The sequence below is a fragment of the Chanodichthys erythropterus genome, chromosome 8, assembly GCF_024489055.1.
Source record: "Chanodichthys erythropterus isolate Z2021 chromosome 8, ASM2448905v1, whole genome shotgun sequence".
NCBI classification, from domain to species: Eukaryota; Metazoa; Chordata; class Actinopteri; order Cypriniformes; family Xenocyprididae; genus Chanodichthys; species Chanodichthys erythropterus.
In genome coordinates, this window is record NC_090228.1 from 45,032,063 (window position 1) to 45,042,079 (window position 10,017).

General features: G+C 37.4%; 1 pseudogene; it reads left to right on the top strand.

Annotated features, from left to right (window-relative positions):
- Nucleotides 1-8,539, top strand: part of LOC137025315 (zinc finger protein 721-like) — a 24,722-nt pseudogene extending 16,183 nt beyond the window's left edge.
- Nucleotides 8,540-10,017: the final 1,478 nt, after the last annotated feature.

Consider the following 10,017-nt stretch of genomic DNA (forward strand, 5'->3'; position numbering starts at 1 on the left):
AAAACAAAACAAAACAAAACAAAAAAACAAGTAAAAAGTCAGCAACAAAATAAGAACAAATACACAAATTGCAAACAACAGCACAAATAAATACAATAGTATAAAGAGAGATATGAAAGTTTTTTTTAGGTGGGTATAACAGTAATGTTCAGGTAAGAAATACTACATGAATGGAAGTAATAAAATGTAAAATAACACTGGATAGTCTTCAGTGTAAAAATTAAATACAGATTAATGCTTACAATTTAAGTTACAAAAGTTATTCAGTCAAGAGCAAAGAAAGATTAGGGGTTCAAGCACGTATCAACATTCTCCTTAAAAGTGATTGGCCAGACCAAACCGTAAGTTGTAGAGACCTGAAACTTTGAGGGCTGGTAGTACTCACACCACCTACAGATTTGATCTCACCTACTTTTGCGAATTAGTCCTAGGTTTTTGGCCTGCTCAGAACCAAACCAGAGCAGCAAAATTCTTGGGGCCAGTTGTTCAAAAGTTATCTGAATGGATGCAACAAGATTCTCGGGGGCCGGTAATTTCATCAGATTTCAGCTATTGGATTGGATCAAATCTTGAAAATGGGTTGTTCAAAGGAAAAAAGGATTCTGAAATCAGATTAGATCACAAAATCCAATCTTGGTTTTGGTCTGGATAAAATCTTCAGTTTGTGTTGTTCAAAACATTTTAGTAAGATTGGGATAACTTTGATCCAAAAAATCTGGATTATTCTGATCCTGTCAGAAGGGTGGATATCAGGAACAAAAATAAAACTGGTCAAAAATACATTATTTTTATCATGTCATTTACACACATTTTTTTTATTTTGTTCTTGATTTGTTTAACTATTAAAGTAATAAATTAGAAGTAGACATTAGGCTACATATGTAGCCTTTCAGTAACCTGCTGTAAAGTAAAAAGAGAGATTTTGGTGCCATAAAATAATCCCAAACAGCTGTAAATATCAAACAAAATGACCAAAGTGATTTTTTTTATCACTATTTGTAAGCTACATTGGCATGATCATAAGAGATGAACCAGTCAAAAGTTATTTGCCCTAGTTATCCCAAGGCAATACAAAATGTGGATGAGGGGAAAGGTATTTACAATATTTACAATCTGTAGGGACACGGACAGTGATTAAATAAAATAAATGCTTACATCCTTTACATGCCTTGTTTATGCTTTATAGTTGTGACATGAGCTCTTTGTCTTCACCTGTAAGGACAGGCTCCTAAAATACATATAAAATTACAATGTTTCATTTTTAGTCAGACTTGATGACTGCAGTGAGACACAGTACGATCTCAATAAAGAATCCAGCTGAAGATTCAGAGTCTCCTGGTCTTCATCTGTGTTTGCTACAGGTGTAACTGGATATTGTGGGGATTTTGTTCTCAGATCTTTTAATTTCACTAATTATATACTTCTATGCCTGGTTTCACAGACAAGGCTTAAGATAGTCTGACTAAAATGCATGTTTGAGCTGTTTGAACTGAAAGCAACTTGCTCTGACTCTTAAAATGTGTCAGTGGTGTTGTTTTGTCTCACAATATCTCAGAAGTTAATTAAATGTCCTAATTGATCTAAGGCCTACTCCTGGCTTAATCACCTTGTCTGTGAAACCCTAGAGATTGTGTTTCTAATAAACTGGTTATTGCATCTTTTATTTAGAAACTTAAAGGAATAGTCCACTTTCAAATAAACTTTTCCTGATAATTTACTCACCCCCATGCCATCCAAGATGTTCATGTCTTTCTTTCTTCAGTCGAAAAGAAATGAAGGTTTTTGATGAAAACATTCCAGGATTATTCTCCTTTTAGTGGACTTCAATGGTCTCCAAACGGTTGAAGGTCAAAATTACAGTTTCAATGCAGCTTCATAGAGCTTTAAACCATACCAGACGAGGAATAAGAGTCTTATCTAGTGAAACGATCAGTCATTTTCGAAAAAAATGTAAATGTATATGCTTTATATAAACAAATGATCGCCTTTTAAGTGCTTCCGCCAAAACCACATTTCCATATTCTCCAAAAAGCTGACGCTGTATGTCCTACACCTTCCATATTCAACTTACAGAAAAAACATAACTGCCGCTGCGTTCGTTCCACAAGTTGAATAGGGAAGGCGTAGGAATAATTAATTTAGAATAAATTATTTAAACCATTTTAATTTAAGTACTCCACTCAAAATCCCCCATTAATGTAATATCCTTCTAAGTCATGCACTTTAACCAAATAAATTTGAAATTTGATTTTATTTATTGCCCCAAAATTCTGTGGGGAAATTGAGATGGAATAAATGGATATTTCTGATAGTTTGATATCTCTGCAATCACACAATTAATTTTGAGTTTAAAATCTTCTTTAAGTTCTTTTTCCTTTGTAATATGAAGACCAAGAATTTTGATTTTATTCTTGACTGAGAATGTCAGTGCTTTATAGATTACTGAACTGAGAGCAGTTCACACTTGCTTAGATATAAGCCAGAAGCTCTTGAAAAACGGTATGGTATTGATAACTTTTAGAATCTCTGATTTATCCCATAAATCAACAATATGAATGTTTTTTCCTGTATGAACACTTCTATTAGTTTTAACGTGCAGACAGGACTTTTATTTTGATGTGGCTGTGTGACGTCAAAAACCTGCGCCGCGCTCCGGTATCTGATGTGATTCAACTGAAGAAAGGTTTGTGTTTGTATTCATTTAAAGTGTTTAAATTAATGCAACTATTTCAGACAGTTTATAGACAACTGTGAATGTCTCTATAATAACACGAATGAACGTGGTCTTTGCTAGTAAAGCGTATTTACACTTAAATAACAGAAAAGGTGCATCTCATTCTCCTTAAATAGAATCAAATGTAAACAAACAAACGTGAAATGACTAACATAACAAACTAACTGCTGATCTATTAAATGATTTACAGAATATTTAATAATGGAAAAAAAAATGACTAAATGAAGAGCTTGTGTTCCTTTATTGATTTGCAATTTCAGTTTCTAATGGTTTTAGTCCAATCAAATCATTTAAGTCCATTAACTCTCACTCTGACTCTCTTCCCAGTGCACTGAACTAGAGCTGATTGAGACACACACAGAGATTTAGTGTGGATTTATTTTCCTTTCTGTTAATTATTCTCATCTTAAACAGGACAAACACACAGAAAAACTCCTGGTGAAGCGACTGAGATCCACATTACATTATAAAGATGGAGTTTATTAAAGAGAAAAATGAAGATGTGAAGATTGAAGAAACAATCAGTGTGAAACAAGAAGAAACTGAAGAACAAACAGGTCAGTTTCATTCTCAAAGCTGAACTCAGTCATTTGATTTTTATTAAAATGTCTCGCTAAACTGAAATTAATGATATTTTTGAATAATGTCATATGAGTATCTTAATTAAAGTGGATCTATTTATTCGGGTCACCTCATGTAGACAGACATGTTAAGATCACATGACCAGACAAATACCGCATTCAACCTGAGAAGATCCAAGTTGAGATGTCAAAAAAAAAAAAAAAAAAAGGCAGACAGCGATATGAGCAAAGACAAATATCATCAGGTTGAAATTACAAATAAAGCTGTGAATTATCTGCATAGGCCATATGTCCACCAAAATGCTTTTTCCTGAGGCCAGATAATTTTTCCAGTTGTTTTTGATGGGAGTGCCTCATTTTTAAAATGCCAGCAGTGTGACGAGGTGCTGAGCATCTATTTTACACTGAGCGCTTCAGTGTTTTTTTTTTTTTTACCGGCTGCTGATATTTGAAAAATATTAAACTTTGGGTAAAACGCAGTACTCGTCACTGTCACTTTTTACTCAGCTGTCTAATCACAGTGGTTGCTTCTTGTCATCTGTTATACAAGCATAATGACAAAACAAAATTTAAAATAACAGCCAGGTCAAATACATTGTATTGATATATTTAAATAGAAACAATACAGAAACAAACTATCTGTGAAATGAGATTCTAATAATATACAAAACAGTTCAATCTCTTTATTTAATTTCTTAAATACAATTATATGAAGAACAGGTGGATTAATTTTGTGAAGAGCCATCTTGATAAAGAGCTGACAATCCCCACCAACACCTGCTTCTGCAGTGATAATTTGACACTGAATAGTTTTACAAACTGTCATCAGAGACAACTGGGACTCACTGATAATTCGCTGTTATTAGTGAATGAGGCTGAACGACTATATCCCGCCTCAGCCTTCATCCTCCCATCCCGCCGACAACTGATGACATGGGGTTGGACAGACTATCTCCTGTCCCGGCCTTTATCCTGGATCTGGTGCCATAGTAGGCAGTACGTGCCCACCAATGAGTGTAAACTGCCTTGTGTGCTTACTGGCCAGCCTCCGCCTCTGCTCAGCTTAAGCAACAGCCTCCACCTAATCAGCAGAGGGCTTGCCACAAGAGAGGCGTCCCGTCCCCGGCCAAGCCTGCTGGCAAGAGGATGAACAGAAGCGTCCCGTCCCCGGCCAAGCCTGCTGGCAAGAGGATGAACAGAAGCGTCCCGTCCCCGGCCAAGCCTGCTGGTAAGAGGATGAACAAACGGCCCTGAGACAGGCAACCCAGAGGTAGAAGGGTTTGCTCTCCAGGAGATGGTGACACCACACGCACCACTGCCCCACCATTGCCCCCACCCTACTGCTTGAGAGCACTACCAGACCTTCTCACACACCCTTTGTCCCCACGTGGAAGTAGGTTGGTATTGCATTACACACCCAGACCCCATTTCAGGGTGCTATGCCTCCCGAGCCTGCCCTATGGTGCATCTGTGGAGTGGGTGGGCTCATTAGTACGGTCTGTGGAAGCCTGGCTAGCACATCCCTCTGGCTCACCCGCACCATCAGGCTCGGCTATGCAGTTCAGTTTGCATCCTTACAAGTTCCAGGGCATCTACTTCACTCCTGTGCGGAGCAGCAATGCCACAATCTTATGGAAAGAGATTGAAGTCCTGTTGGCGAAGGATGCAATCGAGCCAGTCCCTCCAGCCGAGATGAGGTTAGGGTTCTACAGCTCCTATTTCATTGTACCCTAAAAAGGCGGTGGGTTACGGCCAATCTTGGACCTGCTTGGACACTTCACAAGCTCCCGTTCAAGATGTTGACGCAGAAGCGCATTTTCGAATGCATCCGTCCCCAAGATCACTCATCTCAGTATAGCAATATAGTTTGGAAAAAGCCAATATGGCATGTTTACTAATGTAAATTATTAATATGCAGGCAGAATATACAGGATTCACATTTAAACGCTCATTTTGTGGTTTTATATTCATAGACACTAGTCTATATCACAATTAGAATAAAGAACTTAGGAATAAAAAACTTACCATTTGCAATTCTCAGCTGGATCAAGTTGATCCTCGAAAAGAAATTGAAACCGGTTATGCTCTTCCTCTGAGGTAAATCCTTTTAGAATTATTCCTAATTTCAAAAAGATGAAAAGTACAGTAGTCAACATTTGTAGTGGATCAAAAAAGTTCATCAAATTTGTCCTAAGAAGAAGGCTTTAAGACAAATTTGATGAAAGGTTTTGATCCACTTCAAATGTTGACTACTATAGATGAATCCAACTAAGCTTGATGTAGCTGCTGAGTCATGGAGATCCAAGATATGTCTAATGTTTGTGTGATAAGTATTCTCTAAGTTACAGTTCATTTTCTAATAACTATCAGAATGGACTTATTGAGAAAGTGACGTCAGATAATGCATCATGTTATTTTTCTTAATTTTGCAAAAAACACATTTTGTTTTTACTCTGATTGCACACATATAAGAGTAGACATTCTTTAGTTTCAATTGATATATTTTATCTGTATGACAAAATTATGGAATAATAAGTCGATTTTGTTATTTTTAATAATTTATTAAGAAAAAAAAAAAATGTTTAGCCACGCGTGGCTGTCTTTACAGGTTAATTTGATGATAGGCATGTGATTAATCAGCACAAAAGGGTGCGATTAATTGTGATTTAAAAATTTGAATCTATTGATAGCCCTAGTAAAAAAAATATTTGGATCAAGTAAATGATTTGAGGGATTTCTGATGGAATCTGCCAACACTCGTCCAGTGTAGTTTAGTGAGAGCGTCTATATCAGTGGTCTCAAACTCAGCTCCTGGAGGGCCACGGTTCTGGAGAGTTTAGCTCCATTCAGCTTTAACTCACCTGCCTGGAAGATTCTAGTAACCCTGAAGACCTTGGCTGCGTCCGAAAACCTAGGTAGCTGTCTTGCTGCCTCGCTGTCTTATAAGAGAATGACTTGTACGGCAGCGTTTGTGCATGAAGGCACCTCACAAAACTGATTTCGGACAGACTTCTGAGGCAGCATAACAGTTTAATGATCTACAGCAAAATAGCGCAAGCTTTGGTGGGATCTATACAAATATTTAATTATTACAGTTGTAATTTCTCGATAGAAATGATATCAAAAAACACAAACTGAGCAGCAAACGCAACTTTCGGACGCTATCTTTATTTTTCTAGCTCAACTGTCACAGAATGGAAAGCACAGGATTGTGGGATATCAAAGGCAGCTAAGGATACATCTATGCTTCCTTCAAAAATCGATCTGAGGAAGGTATCTCATGAGACAGGAAGTGAAGCTAACATTAGATTCGGACATGCCTTGATGCCTTCCTACCTTAAAATGTATCCTCAGAAGTCAGCATTTTCCAGTTTTCCGACGCAGCCCTTGATTAGCTGGATCAGGTGTGTTTAATTGGGGTTGGAACTAAACTCTGGAGGACAGTGGCACTCCAGGAGCAGAGTTTGAGACCACTGGTCTATAGACTATAGTAACATAATACTCTCTTGGCCATAGACTGTAAAATCCTAATACATGTCCAACACCTTGTAAGAGCATGTAGCTGTGATCAGCATGATTGGGGACTCTGTTTAGGTGCAAACCAATGAACAACCTAAAGTGTGATACAAACAAACTAACTACACTAAACAAACTGTTCTAAAATAAATATATAAGCATAGAGTTTGAGTTTCCTTCAGTCTAAACATTCTTCCTACATCAGAGTAAAGAATAAAAAAATGTTAAATGTTATGTCAATTGTCGCTTTAACTATGAACGATTTTACTTCTAGGAACTCCTTTTGGGGGAACTAAAGTAGCTCCAGTACTGTCTAAACCAATACTATAGGAACTATCAGTGACATAAGTGTACGTTGATTGGTCAACCGCATGTGAAACACTGTCATTTTTAAAAAGCTGTGTAAACATATTTACTTCACAAACATGGAAAACAGCAATACTGGCATTTACCTGTTGTGTGCAGGGCAAGGAAACTGTGCCTAATGTCTGATGCTTTGTGCCATTTAAACTGGGGATAACTTTTATTTGTCTTTTTTGCCTTAGACCTGATGGCGCCGAGTCAAGATCTGAATGACATGAAAGAGAAACAACTGTATGAGAAACAGCATGATTTCATAACTGAAGAAAAATCTTTTAATTGCTCACAGACTGAAAAGACTTCCTTCAACCGAAAAGGAGACCGCATGAGAGTTCACACTGGAGAGAGCCTTTATGCCTGCCCACAGTGTGGAATAAATTTTACTCGAAAAGGAAACTTAAAAAGGCACATGGAAATTCACACTAGAGAGAAGTCTTACACCTGCCAACAGTGTGGGAAAGTTTTTAACCTAAAAAGAAGTCTTAATTGCCACATGAGCGTTCATACTGGAGAGAAGCATTTCAGCTGCCCTCAGTGTGGAAAAAGTTTCAAGGGAAAAGGAAGACTTAATTACCACATGAAAATTCACACTGAAGAGAAGCCTTTTACCTGCCCTCAGTGTGGAAAAAGTTTCAAACTAAAAGGAACCCTTAAAGACCATATGATAATTCACACAGGAGAGCTCCCTTTCTCCTGCCAACAATGTGGAAAAAGTTTCAAACTAAAAGGACACCTTACAGACCACATGAGAATTCACACTGGAGAGAAACCCTACACATGCCCTCAGTGTGGAAAGAGTTTCAGTCGCAAAGAACAATTTAAAAACCACATAAGAATTCACACTGGAGAGAAGCCTTTCACCTGCCATCAATGTGGAAAAAGTTTCAACCAAAAAGCAATCCTTAACACACACATGAGAATTCACACTGGAGAGAAGCCTTACACCTGCCCTCAGTGTGGAAGGAGTTTCAAACTAAAAGGACACCTTAAAGACCACATGAGAATTCATACAAAAAGTTTCAACCAACCAGGAACCCTTAACATGCACAGAATTCACACTGGAGATAATCCATTCATATGTGATCTATGTGGAAAGAGTTTTAAATATAAAGGAACCTTAAAGTACCACATGAGCCTTCACTCAAGGTTCACATAAGAGTTTTTGTTATAGAGATGACTTGTACCAGCCCTGAAAGCCCTGATATACTCACTGCAAAGTTCTTTTCCAGTCTTTGCTTAGTGGCAGCGGACTTAATTGAACATCTCAAGTGGCATTTATATGAATATGTAAATGTGTGCTGTGCATTTTCCTTTCAGTAACAAAATAAATGCGAGGGAAAAGGTACTCGTTAAATCAATACCTGTATTTTTATTGTATTTGTAATTTTAAAATATAAATTTACTTCAGTTATTTTCATGCTTAATTATGCCTGATAAATGTTTTGTACAAGCTTCTGTTACTTTCACTGTTCATTCTGTTGCTCTATCATTCTATCTTTCATTTAACTCTTTTCCTGCCATTGACAGAAATCGCCTCCCCGCCATTGGGAATTTCCGACTTACAGTGTTTTCACTGTTATTTGGTAGGGGGTGTTATTACACATCTTCTTAAAAATTACTAAAACTCCTGATCAAAACACAGGTGAAGAAGCAGAAACAAGCAATAGCCTATGTAAGCATATGCATGTAAAATAATGTGATCATCAATATTAAACAGCATATAAATCAAAACTAAAGTTACTGAATGAAATGTCGACCCAGGATGAACTGTGAAGCTTTAGGGGTCTTGATGGACCTGCCGATACCATTTTTTGCCGATTTAGATTTTTCTTTCTTAAAAATAAGAATTAATAGGAGAATTAATTAAGAATTACTACAGGACTGGAAATTATCAAATGTAAAATAAAGCTGGATAGTCTTCCTTGTAAAAATTAAATACAGATGCTTACAATTTAAGTTACAAAAGTTATTCAGTCAAGAGCAGAGAAAGCGCGTATTAACATTCTCCTCTAAAAGTGATCGGGCAGACCAAACCGTAAGTCGTAAAGACCTGAAACTTTGAGGGCTGGTAGTACTGACACTAGCTACAACGTCACCAAGACTCACCCCGATCGGCCTGACGGGGGCGTTACAGTAGTGAAAAGTATGAAATCGCTCATAACTCTTAGGGAAGGATTTACTAACAGATTGCGCTAGTGCAAACCTCTTTTGGTGTTAAGCTACTGTCAGGATTTACTAAAGACACGCAGTACAAAATTAGTGCTGAAAAGGTATGATGATATGAGTTGTTTTTGCAGCTGACCATATTGCATATGCATTTGTTTCACTTTCAGACGAAAAATTTATAGGAGGAGAGTATTTAAATGAATCACGCAACACAATTCATTAATGTTTGCACTAGTCAATTTACTGGTATTTGCGCCATTATGAGGAGACACCGCAGAGAACAGAGAGCACGTGGTAGAAGGGAGAAAATATTTTCCACTCGTATTAATTTCTTTGGAATGCCAGAGGAAGATGTTATCTGTATATTACATGTAACAAGTTGCGCATGTGTCAACCTGCAATGCTAATTTGCACTGCTCTTGGTAGATTGCATTGGTCATTATGTAAATGATCTGACTGCGTCTGTGTTCTTTAAATTGCGCATCAGCAGTAGATCATGCTCAAAACTTTCCACTCCCATCTGCTCATTTGTGGAATTGTACACTCACGCTAATTTGCCCATTTAGTAAATTTGGCCCTTAAACCGTTAGGCGTAGGCTCGAGTGTGTTATATCATTGGAATCCTTGACTCAAGATGGACAAATTTTGTCTGTCATTTGT